The sequence below is a fragment of the Doryrhamphus excisus genome, chromosome 1 (assembly GCF_030265055.1).
Source record: "Doryrhamphus excisus isolate RoL2022-K1 chromosome 1, RoL_Dexc_1.0, whole genome shotgun sequence".
Classification (NCBI taxonomy): Eukaryota; Metazoa; Chordata; class Actinopteri; order Syngnathiformes; family Syngnathidae; genus Doryrhamphus; species Doryrhamphus excisus.
The window spans coordinates 748,065-770,591 of record NC_080466.1 but is presented as its reverse complement, the minus strand read 5'-3'; the positions used below and the strand labels follow the sequence as shown (position 1 = coordinate 770,591).

Genomic DNA, 22,527 nt, shown 5'->3' with positions numbered 1-22,527 from the left:
GCCTAAAATAATGTGTGTGTTATAAAAAAATATATATTCTGGCCCCCCGCACAGTTTTGTTAACTCAGTGCGGCCCACAAGTCCAAAAGTTTGCCCACCCCTGATTTACATGATATATATGTATGACATTTGTGTTCTTGGACAATCCATGAATACCAAAAAAATTTGGAAACACAAACCAACAGGAGGTCATGCTTCCCTCACTCACGGTGCAACCAAAAATAACACAACAAGTAACACGTGGGACATAACTGCACCACACGCCACTTTAGTTCTTTTTTAGTAACTTATTAACGTTAACTTCCATGTCGACCAAGCGTGAGGGACACTCTTCTTAAGGCAGTGCATCAAAGAAAAGGAAAGTGACAAGTGAAGTGCAAATTAGACAGCGTTAAATGCTGATCAACGCAGACTGCGTGCCTTGTACAAGCCGTTAAAACGCTGCGACCATCATCAAGGATAAAGATGATATGTTGGAACACATGTAAGGATCGGCTCCTATGAAATGGACAGTGAAAACTAAGCATGACTAAAGGTGTCGTTATTGTTGAAAATGGTAACTATGTCTCAGACAAAATGGCCATGACCTGGGGGCTCCCCAGAAGTCAATCCCGGGACCCCTATTGTTCAATCTGTGCATGCCAACGCTACACATACAAATGCTAAGTGTCTGTGTCAGTTTAAACCTGTGAAAATGGTTAAAATGCTAACATGCTAAACAACACACTTAGCGTCCCACCGCCACATTTAGCATTCTCAGTTTTTTTTATCTATGAAGTGGGCCACTTGTGTGGTAATGACCGGGTCTTTCAACAGGACAACCCTGCAGTTCACAATGCCCGCCTGACAAAGGACCCGTCCAGAAGAATAACCCCTCTCTTTTTGGACCATCCTGTGTAGTCCCCTGGTCTAAATCCAATTGAGAACATTTGCGGATGGATGGCAAGGGAGGTTTATCGTAGAGGTTGCTCAATTCCACTCAATTTTGGGAGATTTTTGTGAGTTTTTTTCACACCTCGACAAGGAGCTTGTCAGGTTCGTTTGATTGCATATTTAAAAGAATACATACCATATTATAATCAGTGTTACTAAATCAGTTACATCATCATCATTAGTATTTTTTAAATGTGTGTGAATAGCACACAATAGCACCAAGAGTGCTGTCATATGGTGTTTACATTTCGCAACACATTATGAAATCAAAACATTTTGACCTACGACATGTCTAAATTGATACAAGTAGAGGAACAGTTACCATGACAACACAACTGCAACCAGACTGCCCCTTGGCATTGTGTAAATGGAAGCTCTTGCTTCAGTGCTGCATGTTGGCCTCACAGACAACCCCACGTTCAATGCTGTGACATTCACCCACCAACACAATGCATTGCCGTGAATGAAGAGTGGATAGCGATCAATAAACTGATCAAGTCAATGCCAAGTAAATGCAACGATATCCAGACAGTTGACAGAAACTTAGTTTGTTGTTGACAATATAACACTTCAAGAAGGTTCCATATCGAAAACTCAGATTACAAATACATATTATGGTAATGGTAATGGTTTTATTTCATTTGAACAAGCATCAGATTCCAATTGAGTGCATCCCATAATCAGTTCCCAGTTCCACATGTCCAAAAGAAGTAGGAAGAAGCAAAGCTTATTAAATCCTACCCCTCCATCTGGTACTTTTACAATCAGTAACTGTTACATTTGTTCACTTCCTGCTTTCCATAATACAGTTTAAGGTTTTTTTCTGTTTTTTTTAATAATGCACCTCGTACCGAAGTACAAGGTGATATGACCATACAATGAAATAATGGGTACCATAGTAACTGTCATAGTAACTGTTAGATACATTACTAATGAGGAGGTTCTAAGTCGAGGTTCAACATGCAAAATTTAACGCAATTCAATGCAATTTATTGAAATTATTCAATTTATTGAAATTATTACTATTATTTAACTGAAATAGGCTCTCAGATGGTAAGGTGAAGTTGAAACAATGTAGCATCAAGTTGCTAACATTGCAACAATGTTCATTTCATAACAATGCGTCAACACAATTTCAGTTGTATTTCAGTATTGTGAACTTTTAAATGTTTCAAATTCAATGTCACTAAAAATCAATGTGTTTTCAATATTTCAATGATAATGTAAAAAAAACCACGACTTATTTAATGCTTCATTCATTCATTCACCAATGAATTGAATGTTGTTCGGTACCAGCATTTAATAAAAATCATGCTTTGTCCAAAGCAGTTATTTTCTGTCATGGCCCCCCCAAGGTACAGAACATTTTTCACGCTTCCCTGATTTTAAATACTAGAGAAAATGATAATTCTATTCATTTATCTGTACCGTACAAACTGAACTTGAGACTGAAACAAAGAAAATGCAACAAAAAGGTACAGCATACAAGCGTATTCAAGAGTCAAATTGCATGTTGAGTACTAAAATGAAAGCATCTCGCGTTCCCCCCTGACAGTCCCTCGAACCCCCCCAGGGTGATCTTCCCCACTATTTGAGAAGCACAGGTCTAAAGTCTGGATGTCATAGGCTTAAAATATATATGATTTCATCAAACAGGTTTTATTTCATTTCATTCATTGCCATGACTAACACTTCCTGTTTGTCCTGGTGCATCGGGCAGCCACGTTTCCACCGCTTGACTAAATCATCATCGTTCGGTGCCGAGATGTTGGGTTAGGGCATCTGAAACAAAAGCACAAAACACACAAAGTAAAGACATGTCCATTATGAGTCAATGCAAACGTTTCAGAAAAGAAATGTTTATGTTCAACTTCCTGGTCGTGACATTGTATTCTATTGGAAATGGAAGGCCAGTGTACATTGAACTGGGTCCAAAGATGTGGAAGACCTTTCTGATCCCGGGTGACTGGCTGGGATTTGAAGAGACTGACTGGTGTTGATTCATCTGAAAAGGGGATATGAATGTTGAGTTCATTTATGGTGGGCTTCCCATATGGAGGACCAAAACTGCCAAAATAATAAATAAATAAATAAATAAATATATAAAATATAAAAGCAAAAAAAAAATAAAAAATAAAAAACAAGATTCAAAAATTTAAAATAAATACAAAAATTAATGTAGAAATAAATACAAAAATAAATATATAAATAGAATTACATATCAATAAATAAATAAAAGCACTCTGCTCTCATATGTATTTATTTCATGCAGCAGACAATGTCAGCTTGAAATGCAGAAGGAAAAACTATTCAAATGAGGGGGCGGTCCTAAGTGTGTCTTGGGTTGAACTGTTCGCCTATTGGTTGATCGACATGTGAGTGCGAAAATCGACTAGGTATGCCTGCAAACGGCCACAGCAAGAGGAAGTCACCACGCCACACTCAATGGCGGTAAATATGGCTGCAATCTCCAGCTCGGACACCGACTTCCTGGTGGACCCCGCCATTATTGTCCCGGTAAATGTATACTTTTCTCCCTGTATACTTCCTCTTGCTGTGGCCGTTTACGTTTACGCTTTTATGTAATTCTATTTATATATTTATTTTTGTATTTATTTCTACATTTATTTTTGTATTTATTTTTAATTTTTGAATCTTGTTTTTTATTTTTGTATTTATTTTTGCTTTTATTTATTTATTTATGTATATATTTTTTATTTTTGTTTTTATTTCCATTTATATTAATTTTTTTGTATTTAATTTTTTGATATTTTTTTTCATTTTTGTTTTTATTTCCACTTTTATTTATTTCTTTATTTATTATTTTGGCAGTTTTGGTCCTCCATATCCTATACCCAATGTGTGCAAAAGATAAACCGATAGTAACAGTATTAGACAATAAAAAACCTACATGGAGGTGGTGAAGACATACATATATCTGACCTGCAAAAGGCACATAAACACAGCAGATTGGTCACATAACGTGCGCCACGCTGTTCATCGTGAATGTTAGCTCAAAGCAGGGATATAGTATGACTTGATTGCCAATGCTCTTAAATACATAACTGCATAACTGTATAACTTCACCACAGGGCTTCCAGGCACACGGACAGTCCTGTACAGCTTTCTTGATTTTTTTCTTTCTTTCAGGATTCATTTGGAAAGAAAGACCATACAATGTGTACTGATTGGAGAAAGAATATTGAATAGTGTTACTAATGTAATCTGCACTGGAGAGGTCAGGAGTCTGAATGGGACCTCCTTGGGCGTCTATGCTGCCAGGATGGAGGGATGGTCGTGTTATCCTCTGTCTCAATACTTGAGTCCATCAGCTGCAGACATTTCTGATCTGCTTTGGTGTTGGAATCTATGTAAAGAGAAAAATGTTTTTGAGCCAGTAGCAGAAAAATTATACACAGAGGAAACGTGCTAAATACAATCTATACAATCTATGCATAGCAACATTAGCTCACCTGTTGTGTAGCAGTCTTTTTTTTTACCGAATGTTTGCACGAGCTTGTTAAGTGCCCAGCTGGCACTTCACAATATGACATCACACATTAGTTGCTGCAGATGAAGCCATGCTTAAAAAAATCAGATCACTAATTACAATGGGGTGAAAAGATATATAGAAAGGAAAAATATACCTGCTGTAAATGCATAAACCACATACCTGAGAAGTGTTTTAACACACCATGTCGTCAGGCCAGCTAGCCAATTACCATATTACATGCTTAATTCAAAATGGAACAAGCGTGAATGCCAGTTACTCTCGCTGACTGTACTATTGTGTGCTAAAAAAAATATATTGTATTTAGTTTTAGCTCCCAATTCACTGTCTAAATATAGGCTACCACATACACTGTAATAGTATACAGCTAGGAACAGTAGAACAACTGCTTGCGCAAACAGACATATAAATACAAATATGGCATCATGACTATTAAGCTGATTTTATAAACAACAGAGCAATTTTATTAAATCATTTGAACACAGTCTTCTGTCTATCACTTAAAAACAAACAAGTACCTGATTAATTCCTCTGGAAGACGTCCTTTGATATATTGTGGCATTGTGAACTGCAGCCGGTCATTACCACACAGACCAGGGCCTTCATCTGCTGTTTGACGCCCCTGCACAACCTGAAGCTCCAATGTCGCATTGAAGGAAAAATCACCCCAAATCATGACGGCGCTCCTTCCACTGTGGCGTATGGAAAACATCTCAGTAACGTTGGAAGTCATCAAGACCGTTAAATTGTTTCTTAATAGAGGACATTTTCTTCCACCTTTTAATGAATTTTGCGTCTGGCTTCAAAATAGACAAAAGCCTAAAGAAGTTCTTTAAGAATAATAAACAATTAAATAAAACGCTGCATGAGACAAATGTATAACTTCGACATCATATGCAAGGGGAGGGCTAATCTGAGAGGTTAAAGCTATCTTAAAATGCCAGGACGCCCAAGGATGTTGAACCTGAGCATGTGAAGAGAAGAGGTCTTGAGCTTTGAACAAATAATCATAGCAAGTCTGTGTGAAAACTGTGTCAATATTTTTGTGGGTTTACCACTTGACTTTTTTGTTCCACCCTCGGGATCGTTTACAGAAGTTGAAAATAAATGTCGCACTGCGTCCAATCTCAGCAGGAACGGCGCAAAAGCCTTTTTGTTTTTGCCGTCAAGAGATCACGACATTGGGGTAACATTAATAAAATAAATTAACATTGATTCCGCATTTTGAAGCTCTACTTAACCTCCTTAAGATCCAACAGTGTAAAATGTCAATTCTTGCAATTTCTCAATACTTGTCACAATGGCATTGTGCAAAATGATGTTCAAACCCTGCCTCCGCCACTGTCACTCACACACATCAAACCACCTTTTCCGTGGAAAACTCAAGGCTTACATCGATGGGGAGTCAGCACAAATGTTTGTGAGAACACACACGTGTGACTGTGATATGATTACTACATTACAATTACATCAGGGGTACACATGTGGTGTGTGTGTGGTGGGGGCTTTGTGGATGGGGCTGATCAAATGCAATGTAGCCAAGTGTATTGCAATTGATACTTTGACAAAATATAATGCATTTCTTTTCTTGGTATCAGGAACTCCAACCACTTGTGCTTGATGATGCTGGCAGCTTCGGGAACTGTAAACAAATGTGGCGTTCCCTTTTGAGTAAAGCAAGTAAACTGTGAGGCAGCACTTGGGGGAGGGGTGGGAAAGCCGAGCTTGGGGGATGGCCAGAGAGTTTATATATAAGGAAGTCTGTCCCTCTGTGACATCACAAAGGAACGGTTTTACCACTCCTTTTCAAACCCAGCGTTTTGAGCCATACTAAATTTATTTTAGGCCTCTTTTTTTTAGGCATCGTTTAACTCGATAATACAATATTTTAACTACATTTATAGGTCAGAAAAGTGGAAAAAGCATAATAGGTCCACTATGAGAAAAACATTGATTTTTGCAAAAAAAATGTAAAACAGTAATCCCTTGTTATAATCACGGTTTATTGGCTCCAGACCTGACTTGTGATAAGTCATTATAATACAGTAAACCTCGAATATATCGGATTCAATTGTTCCCATTGGTTTTGTCCGATATAAGCGAAATCCGTTATATGCGTATACCGGAAAATGTCCGTTTTACGCATATATGGGATTTATATCCGGTATATGCGTAAATGGGATTTTATCCGTTATAAAAAGGCACTTCCTTGACTATGTTTCCAATGTACCTGGACGCGCAGGCAACGCTGCAAACGCTGCAAATGACGTCGTATAGCGGCCTGTCACGATTCGGCGAATCGGAGCGCCACGATGCGGCCATCCGATATATGCCAGGGAAATTTCATGGAAATGCATTGGAACGGGACTGGAGATTTTGTCCGAAATAGGCGAAATCCGTTATAAAAAATCCGATATATGCAATGAATTTTTATTGGAAATGCATTACAGAAAAATTGGTTCTTTTTTATCTGTCCGTTGTGAGCGAATTTCCGATATATCCGAGTCCGATATATCCGAGGTTTACTGTAGAATGATAACAGAACACAATCAAAGTGTAACATATATATTTATAATGAACTGGAGAAGAACTCGTAGAGCACAGACCTCCGCCAAGTGCCAAGAAGGTGTCGACATTATTATTTCAAAGTGGTGAATGTGCCGGCCACACTTGACTACAAGTCAGTTTCCAGGTCATGCAACTACGGAGTCAAGGGTTTGTACCACTTGTCCTCCATGCCTGTCTCGTTCTGAATCACATTTGGTGACCCTTGACGTGAGTAATACGTCGACAACAGCGTGGCCCGAGCGGCTCCACTCAGTGCTAACGAGGCAGCTAAAAACGGCGCAATCAATGCCCAACTTTTGGCAACACGGCCCACAGCCTGTGGTTTGAGCACATCAAAGCCTAGTTCCAACTGCAAGGAATAACACAGGATGTGACAAAGTATTTCCATATAGCGGCCCCGCTGGACCGCCACTTTCTCTCATTCCTCAGGAACTGCATGGCGGACAATTTCATTTTGAAACCGTGACTTTTTCATACCATGCTTTACCTTCAAACCGGAAACCGACACTTGCTTATCTGCTACAATGGCTTTTCCACCTTTACGTACATGTGGACGGCGGCGTGAAAAGAACAAACAATATCAGCATGAAACTTGCACAAACAAAAGCCAATTCTTTCAATATTGTAGGAAAATGGGTGCCATGACATAACACTTAATTCTTTGGATATATAAACACGGAAACAAGCACATCTGCTTTGAATTTGAAGCCTACCTGATGTTTTCTGCTCATCTGTTGGCAGTTTTCAATAACTCTTCTCCATAATAATCAAATGAATCTGAATGAAACTCATCCATACCAAATCCACAAACAGCATAAGTGCTCTTCCCTTCATTTTTTTTCTGCTTATACTTTGCCATCCCACATAATCTGACCTGAGTTTCAAGGAGTTCACAAGTGCAATCTACTTAATCTCTTTCTCTTTCCCATCATCTCCTAACTTTCCCTCACTCTCACCTAATCCCGCATCTCTCCTACAAGATTAAAATAGAGGGAGGGATGGCAAAAGTGACAGTTGGAGAGAGGATCAGGTTTGGGGGGAAAAAAAACGGTGTGGCTTTTTTTTGCTAAACTTATTCCGATGAATGACCGGCTTCAATTTAGGTATAAAGAAAAGAGAGGTGTGGAATGAGAAGAAGAAAATATATTACAGTAGAATCCCGATTTTCCCGGGGGTTACCATCCCGGACCAACATCAAATGGCAAGTCATTGTTAAAATGGGTATTTTTGATACACACCTTGCTACCTATCCAAACCCTCTTGCAAGATTGTGTTGACATTCCCCTCGGATTCCTGATCAACATATGTAATAAGACTGTCGGAATTATTAGATTAGATTCGGCTCTTTGGTGTGTCTCGCATATTATAATTTTTTTTAAATGCATTTAAATGAAAAAATGTGCACATATTGGGGTCACGGTGTAGAACAAAGTGTGTAATCTCAACATCTGATGAAAAAATATAAGTTATAGCATAAAGGCATAAACATGGGCACTGGTACCGGTACATGTATTATGTAGTATATCTGCATTATCACATATTTCTATATTTCATTGTGGACTTATAACGGTGCTTCTCAAATCACGGGGCAGGCCCGGTGAACAGCCGGGGAGACGCGAGCGGCAGGGAGGATTTTCAATATTTGTGCAGACCTGCCAACATGTATTAATTTGTCATACTCAGCATGCAATATGACTCTTGAATATGCTTATATTTCTCACTGTTCTCCATTTTGGTTCAGTTTCCAGTTCAGCTTGAACAGGAACTACTGATAGTGTATGGAATGAGATGTGTTTTCTGCAGAAAAATAGCTTATTGTCAGAGAAAAAAAATACAATTTTGACAAAAAATCCGCAAATTTGCAGGGCCGTGACTGCTGAGGGTGAGTGAGAGGATCTACTGTAAAGTGAGCCAAACCTAGTTGACTTCAGGTACACTCTGGACTGGTCGCCAGCCAATCACAGGGCACGCAAACAACCATTCACACTCACTGATAATTTAGAGTCTGAAATTAGCCCAACATGCATATTTTCAGAGAGTGGGAGAAAGCTGGAGAAAACCCACAAATGGGAAAAACATGCAAACTCCACACAGATGTTCCAACAGAGATACAGAGCTAGATCTCCTGACTGTGCACTCAATATGCTAACCACAAGGTCACCGTGCAGCCTGCAAATGAATCTAGTTTTCAAACTATTTTCATCACCTGGATGTTGTGGGACCGTCTTGGTCTTTTTAACATTGTGTGTTAGTAGGTAAAGGTATCTTAGGATTGGCAGACTACTTTGGTGGTCCCGTTTTTAAAGAAGACCCGAGGGTCTGTTGTGACGACAGGGGATCACACTCCTCAGTCTCGCGAGGAAAGTCCAAGAGTCCCAGAGTGCCGGAGAGAAGAGTGCATCCGTAAGTCAAACCTCGATTACAAGAGGTCCAATGTGGTTTTTGTTATGGGCATGAAACACTGGACCAGCGCTACACCCTTGTGTCAGAAAAGGGTGGTGTTCTGGGAGTACAGGGTTCCTCCATGCAATGAGTCTGGTTCCCACTGCCAGTAGTAAGTCGAGCCTGTTCACGGCTGTGACCTTTAGCATTTACTGAGGCCCTCTGCAACTGAGTGTGAAGCTTCTCGGATGAAACACAGCACCATCTGAGGCCATGGTCCTCGGATGGATTTCACCCTCCTGGTTGGGAAAGAGGTCTGGTCTAGGTGGAAGAGTTCAAGTATCTCTCACAAATTTAGGCATTTAGTTTTTTTTATGGAAAAAAAAAGTTGCCAGCAAAAGAATATTTAAAACTGGATGGACAATTGGCCAATGAATGGCCTCTTTCATAAAGCTGGGACTCCACATTCTAAGTCCATTGAGAGTATTGTTAAATAGGACATCATGCTGATGACAACGTCTGCACAGCATATGAGCAAAAAAGATGGCACTCCATCTGGGCCCTTGGTATCACTGGTATCACTGGTATCACTGGTACCGTTGTACTCAGAAGTTTACATTCGATCACCATCAATGTCAAATTCATTTTTAACTTAAAACTAAAATGCATTCTAATTAATTCATAGAATGAATCAGAACCCTGCCTTTCCCCGATAGAATGATTATATGCCCCACGGTGGTGTAGTGGTTAGCATGTGGTGGCGTACTATTGTCGTACTATTGTTGTGCACGAGACATAAACAGTGTCCGCCATGGTGTAAACAAGTTGTGAATTTCTATCGTATATCGCAGGAGCGTGGTCGGTTGGCGTCAATGGGCCAATTTCGCTCACAAATGCCAAGTACCAATTTATCCATACACAAACTGAAACAGTGCGTAAACTAGTCTTTTAGGTGTGTTATAAATAAATAAATGACACACACTGCCGCGGAAAAATTGCAGGACCATGTGGAGGGCAAACACCGCTCTTGTGTACTGCTATGCGAGTTTTTGGACTACTTTGGCGTTTTTTCTGACGACATATCTTGACCACAATCACAAGATTGCTTGCCGATATCACCACAATCCAAACTTATTATAGACCGGAGGAAGGAAAACCATAAACTACTACTTAAAACTACTTAAACCATCAAAATATTGGCTCAAGCCATGATGCCAGGTTGTATGTTAAGTTTAAATTAAATACTTTGGAAAGCAACACTTGGCAGGCCGGATGTGGCCCCCGGGCCGTAGTTTGCCCACCCCTGATATACAACATTCACAACTTCTGTGCCCAGGGTCCAAAACCTAGCTGGACTGTAACAAAATATCTACAATACACAATCATATGGGAGAAGTTGTTCCGAAATGAAAACAGTTTAGCCACGGAACAGATTGTGTTTCCCTTTGGAAGTTCCAGTTTATATACATTTCCATTTTTCAGGAAGGGCATGTAACCTTCCACATGACGCTTCAGGCATATCTCAACGTAAAGCCTCACTTCTAAAATGTAAATGTGAGCAGTCAGGTGACTGGAGAGTCCCGAGCATGCAAATAGAATCTCATCCTGATTTGAGTCCAGCTGGTGAAAATGCCAGATGTCCGTGCGGATTACGTGAGGTTAATTCCTTTCATGAAAATAGCACAAATGGCATCCGAATCAGTGAGATAAAACCTTGATCTCTCCATAGTGGCTGGTACTGCTTTAATTCTGTTATTTATTATGTCCATGATTGGCGTGCTGTGGACGACAATTCAGATAATGATTACCTTTTTGGAATAAATGTACTGTACTTATTGTCACTATATCTCCTCATCTTGTGTCTATCCAAAAAGAAAAAGAAACATGCTAAATTTGAAGATTTTTTTTCATTTGGACAGCAATGTTATTGACATTCCCGTCTCCCCTTTTTCCCTTCAGCACTTTTTAGTAGACTTTTTTTTAGTATCTTAGATTTTAGTATCTGACCGTACAACATCCTCAGACATCTTGTTAACAAACTGTTAACCCAAACTTCACAACTGTAGGAAGAACAATGAACAAAATCCCTGATAAAGTGAACAGTTTCAAGCTGGTTAGTATTTTAGGCTAATCTACTGTGTATTATTATATTTAGTCTAACTTCTGAGCGATTTAGAAGAATACAGAATACACCATTGTACAAAAACGCAGGTTCTGTACCAGAAAATCTGACCCAAATTACATGTACATGGACCATTACTACCGTGATAAACACTAAGGGAAAAACATTCTTGTACGCAAATCATGAACACAACACATGCAGGGAGTAGATACAAAGAAACGGAAAAGGCAACAAGAAATTGGAAACAAGTGATCGCATCATCACAATCACTCAAAGACAACAAGAGTTCAAGTGTATTCATAACTGAAGAAGCAGATGACTATTCCCTCTATGAACAACCACAGAATGAGGATGATAAATCGCATCCCCAATCACAACATCGAGTCATGGCGGCCTTCAACGATCAGCGACTGTAAGCCTCACAGCCGTGGTCTCCTTGTTTGCTGCCCAAGGCCAAGTAAAGCCACCTTGACACTTGCACACATTTTGCCTCTGCATTGTCCGGCATTTCTCTGTGGCGATGCGTGTCATTTTAGATGGTACGCCTGAACGTGTGAACACTGGTTTTGTGTGCTGTTTACGTCTTGTTTACAAGCATGTTTTACACTTGGCACACAATTCATCACACACTTCAAATGCCACGTTACTGCACGACTTATTTACACCGACTCCGAGTAGTGTTAAGGTGGAGTGTACGACATAATACACACAACACAACGCATTGTTCCAGCATGGGTATGTACTGTCACCACTACTTCCCGCATCTGTGAAGCAGTTATTTGGACGCCATGCTATAGCAGACTTCTAGCTTCATGGATTCTTCTATTCAGGGTTCTCACGGATTCAAAATTCCATACTTTTTCCAGCCTCAGTCAATAGATGTGTATCATTAAAGAAGCAACAATGAATCCATGATTTATCGATTATCCAATTAATCAACAACTCTCGAATTTTACAGCTTCACTCTGTCACGGCTTTTATAAAATATATTAATTTATAAATCATACTGTTTCATGGTTGAAAAAAACATATTAATTTTATTAATATTATTTTTTTCTAAATGAAGCATTTTGTAAGTAAAATGCAAATATAAGGCATTAAGAAATCAGTATTGCAGTATTCTACAATGGTCACTCAGTGACACATACAAGCATGCTAGAATTATCTGACAACAGACGCAATAATAACATAACATGTATTATTATTATTATTATTATTATTATTATTATTATTATTATTATTATATCCATAATGATAACACTATTGTTGTGGCCATAATCCAGATGAAATTCAACTCTGAACCCCTGGCATCATGACACGTCCGGAACACATTTATTGTGACACACAAGCAGGAGCCTTATTTATGTCTTAAATAGCTTATTTTTTCTGAATGCATCTATTATATTTGGTAGTATGAATGTATTGCTTTGTATGAATTTAATGCTTTTAAATCCCATATTTACAAGGTGGTTTTCTATGTTCTAACTGCGAAAATATAGAAATATAATTCATTTGTAAATCCTAGTACATGGAAATTCAGTCATCACAGTCAGTTCTGGATTCAACCGACTGCGATGACCGAGGGATGACTGGATTTTGGTATTCAAGTCGTTGTACTCCAGAGAAGAAACTCTCATTGCGTGAAAGTAAACTAGTCTATATTATCTTGCAACTGCAGTACTATTGTGGAAGGATACAGGGAGAAATATCCCTCTCTGCAACTTCCGGCTTTCCTTCTGTCTCAGTTTCTTGCCTGGGCTCTTCTTCAAGTCCAGGCAGTGCTGGCCTTGTCCTGTTGTTGTCTTCCTGGCAGGCAACTTGTATTGCAGTATTGTTCGCTGATGGCTTTGAAATAACGGGACTCTGCATTATTTTATGTACTGCAGAGTGCATGAAATCAATGCATGGAGGGTCGGAAAGAGGCACACTTTGATATGCACCACTTGCATTGTTTACAAATACTGCACAATATTCACGACTAGTTGTGGCAAGAAGAAATTTGAAACATCGCAAAATTGGCACATAGTCCCACTGTTTCCACATACTTCACACCAGTCTACGACAGATTTACACATTGGCTTGCAAAGTTGCATAACTTGCAAAATGTGTGCAAGTGCCAAGGTGGCTTAAGTCATATCATCATCAGGGCAAAACTTGTGCGACTTGAGTGAGTGCTCTGTGCCACGCAAACTCAATACACCTCCCTGGCTGCAGTACAGTTAGAACACATCAGCCTCGGCTCGACACAAATGCTCACGCATGAGTACAGGCTTGGCCCAACTGTACACATTACATAATCACCGGGACTGTTCCTCACTTCATCATTATTTAATGACTATTAATCCCACTGTAAAACCCATTGTATATCTGTTCATGCACAATCACGTTGGTCATTAACGCTGGCAATGACATCACTGATCTTTTGCTTCAGGTCACTGATGTCTGCGTAACTTTGTTCCATACATCTTTAACAGAACTCATAGAAAGAAGTCAGACAGATAATTTGGTCATTCTTCCAATCCAATGGTCTGGAAAGGTTGGATTTAGGAAGCCACGATCATGCAGTCCCAATGTAATGCAATGTGATTCAAAAGCACTGAGTATGTACAGTAAAGGTTTGTGGATATCCTAAACATTCTGCATTCTTTGTCCGAGGTTGGGTCGCAGGGTCAGCAGTGTAGGTATAGAAGGCCAAACTTCCCTCTCCCCAGCCACTTCGTCCAGCTTCTCCCAGCGGATCCTGAGATGTTCCCAGGTAAGCTGAGACACAGTCCCGTCGGACGCGGTAAATGATAAATGGTCTTTCAGTTGTATAGCGCTGTTCCACCTCCAAGGCACTCAAAGTGCTTTGACACTGTTTACCTACTGATGACGCAGCATCAGGAGCAGCTGGGGGTTCAGTATCTTGCCCAAGGACACTTTGACATGATCTCAGGAGGACGGAGGATCGAATTTGGCCACCACCTGATCCATGCTCCCCCCTGCCCTGAACACCTCCCCAGGGAGGCACCTCCCCAGGGGGACATTCAGACCAGATGCCCAAGCCACCTCACCCGGCTCCTCTCAGTGTGGAGGAGTACTGGTTCTACCTTATTTCCAAGGCAGGGCTCAACCATACTAGGAGGAAAATTCATTTTGGCTGCTTGTACCCACAATCTTGTCCTTTCGGTCACTAACCAAAGGTCACGACCATAAGTGAGTGTAGAAATGTAGATTGAGAGCTTTACCTTTTGGGTCGGCTCCCTCTTCACCATCAGTCCACATCACATTACATGCCACACCAATTCGCTTGTTGATCTGTTCCAACCTTCCTCACTTGTGAACAAGACCCTGAGATACTTAAATCTGGTGCTGGCCACTTGGGGCAAGATCTCATCCCCCGATGGCACTCCACCCTTTTTCTGGGCGAGAATCATGAATTCGGACTTGGACTCGGAGGTGCCGATTCTCATCCCAACCACTTCACACTCAGCCGCAAACCGATCCAGTGAGAGTTGAAGGTGACGTCTCGATGAAGCCAGCAAGACCACACCATCTGCAAAAAGCAGACACCCAGTCCTGCAGCCACCAAACCGGAACCCGTCAACACCCTGATAAGCCAAGACATTCGGTCCATAAAAGTAATGAACACAACCAATGACAGATGCAAGTGTATTTTTTGTGTACCCATTCTTCCTATTAAAGACGTATAATTATTCCAAAGTGGATAATTAATTGTTCAAATAAATGATTGAGTGCCCAAAATGAACATGACATTAATTCCCATGATGAATATATCTAAACATCTGGCCACTGTGCATCTCATGATTTATCTCGTATTTTATTTACTTGTTGTTGAGCGAAACACTATTCAGATTCTCTGCACGCGCTGTACATATGGCGACTTGACAATAAAAATCTTTTCAATCTCGATTAGGTATTCCAGTGCTGAAGATTGTGTCAGGCCGGCACCAGATTTCTCTGCTTGTTGTCAGAAAGGGGAATTGGGAATAAGTTGGCTCAAAAGCACTCAATTGTGTATTCACCCCAAGGGAAGCTTCCAACTGGTTGGGAGAGTCAGGAGCCTGACTTGGCATGAGTGTCATTAGCAATGATGGCCCAGTGGGTCTACCTCTTTCTGTTAGCAGGTCTATCCGAGACGTCACATGGTTATTCCCTAGCTGTCAGCTCACATCAATCACTGCCGAGGGTTTATATGGTTACATAACTATGTTGACAATACGAGACAGTAGGGGCGTAATGGTACGCCATAATCAGAGACCAGTACGTACAACACTGTTGAGGTCACGGTTTGGTTCATTTTGAGAACTGTAAGGGAACGGAATGTACAAAATAAAGCTGCTTAGCTTTTGTGCACACACTGTTAATTATTTTGAATTAAGCATAAAAATGGCAAAATATTCTACAATATTTTATTTAAATTAATTTATATATTTTCCTTTATATTATGTTTTTTTTTTAGCTTTTTTTGTTTGATTTGGCTTAGTTTTTACAAGGGACGTCATTTATTCAGGCTTGAGTCTGACAATGGACAACCCCAAAGGCAGTGTGTTGGTGCCATGGTTAAAAAAATCTTGAACAAAAATAAAAAAAATTACAAAATAAGATTTTTAGAAGGTGTCTTTTTTCTGAAAGTGCAATAGTAACATTTTTCACAGTATGAACAATTAATTGATTTGTATTGAAGTAAAGGGTTTTCTCGAGTCATGACACCTGCTAGCCAAAGGCTAGGCTGCAATGTGTTTATTAACGTGACAAACATTTCCTGCCAATCACTTAATGTAATTGGCATGTCTCTGTACCAAATATACTGAATATTAAGGACTTATATGGTTACATAACTATGTTGACAATACGAAACAGTAGGGGCGTAATGGTACGCCATAATCAGAGACCAGTACGTACAACCGTGTTGAGGTCACGGTTTGGTTCATTTTGAGAACTGTAAGGGAACGGAATGTAAAAAATAAAGCTACTTAGCTTTTGTGCACACACTGTTAATTATTTTGAATTAAGCATAAAAATGGCCAAATACAATCAGTAATTCTACAATATTTTATTTAAATTAATTTATATATTTTCCTTTATATTCTTTTTTTTTTTTTTAGCTTTTTTTGTTTGATTTGGCTTAGTTTTTACAAGGGACGTCATTTATTCAGGCTTGAGTCTGACAATGGACAACCCCAAAGCCAGTGTGTTGGTGCCATGGTTAAAAAAAAACCTCAAACAAAAATAATTAAAAAAAAATACAAAATGAGATTTTTAGAAGGTGTCTTTTTTTCTGAAAGTGCAATGGTAACATTTTTCACAGTATGAACAATTAATTGATTTGTATTAAAGTAAAGGGTTTTCTCGAGTCATGACACCGTCTAGCCAAAGGCTAGGCTGCAATGTGTTTATTAACGTGACAAACATTTCCTGCCTATCTCTTAATGTAATTGGCATGTCTCTGTACCAAATATACTGAATATTAAGGACTGAAAAATCTGATTACAAATACATGTATGCTTGGACCTCTCCATAATCATTGACATTAACATTGGCGGTCCAGCCGTTTCCAGGTGTTCCTGAACACCCTAACCACTTCTCCTTTCATCAATAAGGCACCAAGAAGGTACAAATGATTGTTCTTGTTGTAGCAAAATAAAGTGTATTTAAAATAAATTAAGTCAGGGTGCCTCTTTAAGCCAAAGAAAGATGTACCTCTGTAATATTTGTGCCTGACTCCCATGAGCTTGGAGGACTCCATCTGTACTCCAATGACTCAAACAAGTAATTGATAACCCCCCCCCCCCCCACGACTTCATCAAGATTCTTTGGTTTCATCTTCCAAACCTCCTCCTTCATCTAACCCCAAACAGGCTCAATAGCGTTCATGTATGATGTCTGGGCTGGCCATTCCTGGAGCATTTTGATCTTCTTCACTATCAGGAACTTTGATGTAGAAGGTCCTTCTTAGAAGCTATTAACAATTACCAGTCATGGCTGAGCATGCGGAGCATGTTCGAATGTTTGCGTCTCCAATGCAGTACGAAACATGACAGACAGCACCTTTAATTACCAACAATTTGCTTTGTCAGCTATAATACAAAGCTTAGTTAAATATATTTACCTACAAGTATTATCACCTTTATGGAATTGGTTTAGCATGTAATTAAGTAAAGAAATAGCAAATTAATTGGACGTTGGATGTGCAATTTTTTCGATATGCTGCCGTCGGTGCACAATGTTTGGACACCTCAGACTGAAGAGAAGATGAAGATAGAAGTTTAGCTGACTGATAATTTACAGTAAGAGCCCTGGAAACTCCAAACTGTACCAGTATGATGATAATAGCAACCCAGGTATTGTCTGCATAATAATCAAGCATTTGACGAGACTTGTGTTGCATGTGAAAATCAAGGCTATATAGCAGAGGTAGGGAACCTATGGCTCGGGAGCCAGGTAGGGCTCTTTTGATGACTGTATCTGGCTCTCAAGCATTTCTTACCACAATAAAAATGTATTTTTGCTAACATTTTAAAGTAAACCATCACAGAAATGACTGTTAAAAATAATATTCAAAATCAACAACTTTCTTATGCATTTTAATTCGTCCATCTATATTCTGCTGCAATACGGCCAACCATATCTATCTTTCCTGATGATATTTTCCAGGTCAAACACCAAAACTTGATTATTACTGGGTAATGCGGTAGTCTACCTCGGTCATTGAGATGTCAAAAAAACATGTAAATGTAAACTTTCCTCCTTTAGTCAAATAGTCACCTAGCTAAAGCTGCAGAACCAAGCCTTCTGGTGAAGATGGCCAAAAGAATGAAATACGTGTACTGAATACGGTTCAAAACTATGCAGCAGCAGAAGTTGCATTAATGGCAGCAAGTATTTGATTTATTATTAGACACTGCGCTGCTCATGAAAGTATGCTGGCCACACCCCATTGGCGTGGGGTAGTGTGCCTGGTCTACGTAATTAGAGCCCATTATATCTAAAACTGTTGGTCTTACATAAAAATGCACACATTTTATTGCATTCAATGTTTAAAAAAATGTATATGGCTCTCACAGATACACATTTTAAAATATCTGGCCTTCATGGCTCTCTTAGCCAAAAAGGTTCCCGACCCCTGCTATATAGTATTGTTTTTCTAAATCTGTCAATCACAAATGTGGCAGTAAAGAAAACTGATCGGTCCTGCTCTGTTGAATGCAGAGCGTCATCCATTCAACCACACACACACAGAGAGAAGCTGCTCTCGGAATGTTTTAGTGGAAACAGATTTTCCTCAAGAGTTGCCTTCCACACTTGACAAAACCAGAAATTGGCAATTCATTTGCTTGTTGATTTTCCTTTTCTTTCATTGTTTCCTGCCCCTTCTTTGATTCATCACAATCGCTTGTTTCCTGCACGTGTTCAAATTGCAGAGCGGGTGATGTGCTCCCCCCCAGTCGAACTGTGAGAAGAATGTCCTAATCAAGTCTAATGTTCTCACTCTTCAACAAGAGATTTCCAGAGAAAAGACACAAGACAAACGTCAATGCAGTCAACCAATAGACAGCACAATACATTACAGAATAACTCAGACTGTCACGTTACGCTTTTCCGCCCAGCCTTTTATTTCCTATTATTTTCCTCCACTGGTTTCTTTTTGTGTTTGCTCTGCAAGATTCAGTTACTTCCACTGTGGCGTCGGAGCAATGAGACACACCTGCAGTCGCTTCCCAATTAGTCATGTTCAAAAGCACAGCGTCTGTGGCGGTCCTCTTCCTCGTCTTCCACGGTTCTCATTACCATGCCAAGAACTGTGAAGGTTGCTCGTCATACTTCTATTATGGTCTTTTCTATCTTTAAATAGCTTTATTAAGCTTCATTCTAAAAACAAACCTAAATAAAAAAACATTTAACATTAGATATGAAACGGCGGCAAAAATTGAGTTTGGCAGCAAGAAAATTTCAAAATGTTTAAAATCTTCGTCCACCAAGTGGAACCAAATGTCACAAACAATCCGCCGATTGGAATCCACTGGAATGTAATGGTGCGAGCCAAGTTGCGCCACTGATGCTTGGAGTCCACTGGGCCGGTGCCAGTTGGTGCCAGTTGGTGCCAGTTCATGCCAAAGATTATGTGATTGCCGTGTAGTGGCTCGCTGCGGCGTTGAATAACGGCAACATGGCAACATGCCGAGCGAACATTAATTCGGCGCTACAGCCAGCCACTACGCACCAATCACATAATCGTTGGCGCCAACTGGCGCCGGCCCAGTGGACTCCTAGCATAATATAGGCAAAAAATACAAAACATAACATTTGCTGAAATATGGATAGCATAGTGTTAAGTATGTTTTACTTGAGTGAGATTTACTTAATATTGAAACAATAAATGGTTTTTGTGCAAATTGTTAGAATAAATCTTTTAAGTGAATGTGATTTAGTATCATGCATGTGTACACACATGGTTCAAGGAGTACTGGATCTGATTCCCAACACTCATGCCATATAATGTTTGTTATGATACAAAGGCTGTCATCATCTGGGTTTTTAATAAAACCGCAATTTGTATATACACTCAAAATACATTTTGTTGAAAATGAGCTACATTAAAAGCATCTCTTGAATGGAGCACGGCAGTGAGTGTTCCTGCTGCTTTTTAACGGAAAATTCTCTCTAATTTAAATCAAATAATGAATGGGATTTTATAATAGCTATCTCCACTCCAAAATGCATGTTGCTATTTACCGCCTTTATCTCGCTAATCACGGCAAGAGCTTTTAGAGTACAGAAAGAAATATGCATTTACTGTCTCATTCAACAGTCAGATTTTCTCAATGGAAATGAATAATGGATTGAATAATCAGCAATTTGTCACATTAGCATTCTGCAAACTATGAACCTCCCACAAAGCAGAGAATCAATACCCAAATTAAAATGAAAACTGGGAATGTTTTTAGTCATTTAAAACCGCCCAACTCCATAGTGGGGCCTGCCAGGTTGTGTCTCTGTTGCTATGGTAACTGCTCATACCAATATAGACATGTCCACCGAACCGGTCAGCTGATACCAGCTATAACTTAAACTGCTGTTTATGTTGTTGTTTTTCTGTCAAAATGGTCCAGGATTTCACAAAATATCCTTCACACTTGTGATTTATGAATGAGGAATTATAATTATGAATTATAGTGGTGGCATGGCTCAGGTGGTAGAGTGGTTGTCTCCTAAACCGAAGGTTGCAGGGTCGATCCTCCATCCTCCCCTGATCATGTCAAAGTATCCTTAAAAGTTATCGGTATCGGCTTGAAAACAAGAATATCGTGCATGCCTGCTTCATAAAAAATAAACATTGACAGTAGACTTGCTTTTCATATTACAGTTTTGTTACAAAATGCAAACACATGCACATCAACACAACTGCTTCAACAATTTCTGGGAAAAATAGCGAGGACGACTTAAAAAGGAAAGGTTGGGTTGCAGAGGATTTCATGTGCTTGTCACCGAGCAGTGATAATGAGACACATGTCACCCTGTCACCTCTCCAACACCATGACACCAGAAGCAGCTTACAACTCGCCCACACTGGAGTCCATATAGAAGGCCATCTGTCTTTTATTGACAAGGTTACGTGTTAATGTCTGTCTGGCCTCCTTTCAAGAATACCAATACAATACTATAGCATACTATATTATACTGTGATATCCTAGACTTACAGCTCCCCATGTCATCTACCTGAAGCTGCAGTATGTATACGTGCAAAATGCATTTGGGTCAGTAAAAACTGACTTTGAAAAGCGCAAACAAGGATGAAGGTTATTCAAACGTAGATTTTCTGCATGACAGAAAAAAATATTGCATAAGAATCCATGCTGACATAGTTTAAATATGTTAAAATCACATATGTCTGGTCTGGGAGCTGCAAGGCCTCGGACTGGACGTTACTGCAGAGAGTGGTGAGGACAGCGGAGAAGATCATCGGGACCCAGCTCCCCCCCATTAAGGACATAGCAAACAGCCGGTGTGTATCTAGAGCCCATCGGATCTGCTCTGACCCCACACACCCCCAGCATGGACTGTTCTCTCGCCTGGCATCGGGGAGAAGGCTCTGCAGCATCCGCTGTAGGACGACCAGGTTCAGAGACAGCTACTTCCCCCTGGCCATCAGACTGCTCAATGCCAAATAAGCCCCTCTACCTTACTTACATTATTATTATTTATTTTAATTATTTTAATTATTTGGGCAATTTACTGTTCATGCTGCACTTTACATTATGTTGTTCATATTTGGTGTCTATTCTATCTATTTATTCTCCACATTATTATTATTATTATTATTTGTTTTTACTTATCTTCTTTTGTGTCTGTTATTATATGGGAGCCAGGCAACGACATTTCGTTGGCAATTTCACTACTGTGTTTTTGTGCAATGACAATAAAGGGAGTCTATCTATCTATCTATCTATCTATCTATCTATCTATCTATCTATCTATCTATCTATCTATCTATCTATCTATCTATCTATCTATCTATCTATCTATCTATCTATCTATCTATCTATCTATCTATCTATCTATCTATCTATCTATCTATCTATCTATCTATCTATCTATCTATCTATCTATCTATCTATCTATCTATCTATCTATCTATCTATCTATCTATCTATCTATCTATCTATCTATCTATCTATCTATCTATCTATCTATCTATCTATCTATCTATCTATCTATCTATCTATCTATCTATCTATCTATCTATCTATCTATCTATCTATCTATCTATCTATCTATCTATCTATCTATCTATCTATCTATCTATCTATCTATCTATCTATCTATCTATCTATCTATCTATCTATCTATCTATCTATCTATCTATCTATCTATCTATCTATCTATCTATCTATCTATCTATCTATCTATCTATCTATCTATCTATCTATCTATCTATCTATCTATCTATCTATCTATCTATCTATCTATCTATCTATCTATCTATCTATCTATCTATCTATCTATCTAT

At 39.3% G+C, this 22,527-nt stretch overlaps 1 protein-coding gene across 8 annotated transcripts in view; it reads right to left on the bottom strand.

The window, feature by feature from the left end:
• LOC131134245 (teneurin-3) overlaps nt 1-22,527 on the bottom strand; it is a 254,858-nt gene that overhangs the window by 217,691 nt on the left and 14,640 nt on the right. The window contains exon 1 of one of the 8 annotated variants that reach the window (XM_058079318.1): nt 7,726-8,069. The exons of the other annotated variants lie outside the window; for them this stretch is intronic. The gene's annotated coding sequence lies outside the window, so the exon portion shown is untranslated. Of the gene's footprint in view, nt 1-7,725; nt 8,070-22,527 lie in introns of those variants that run through there. 8 annotated transcript variants of the gene reach the window in all.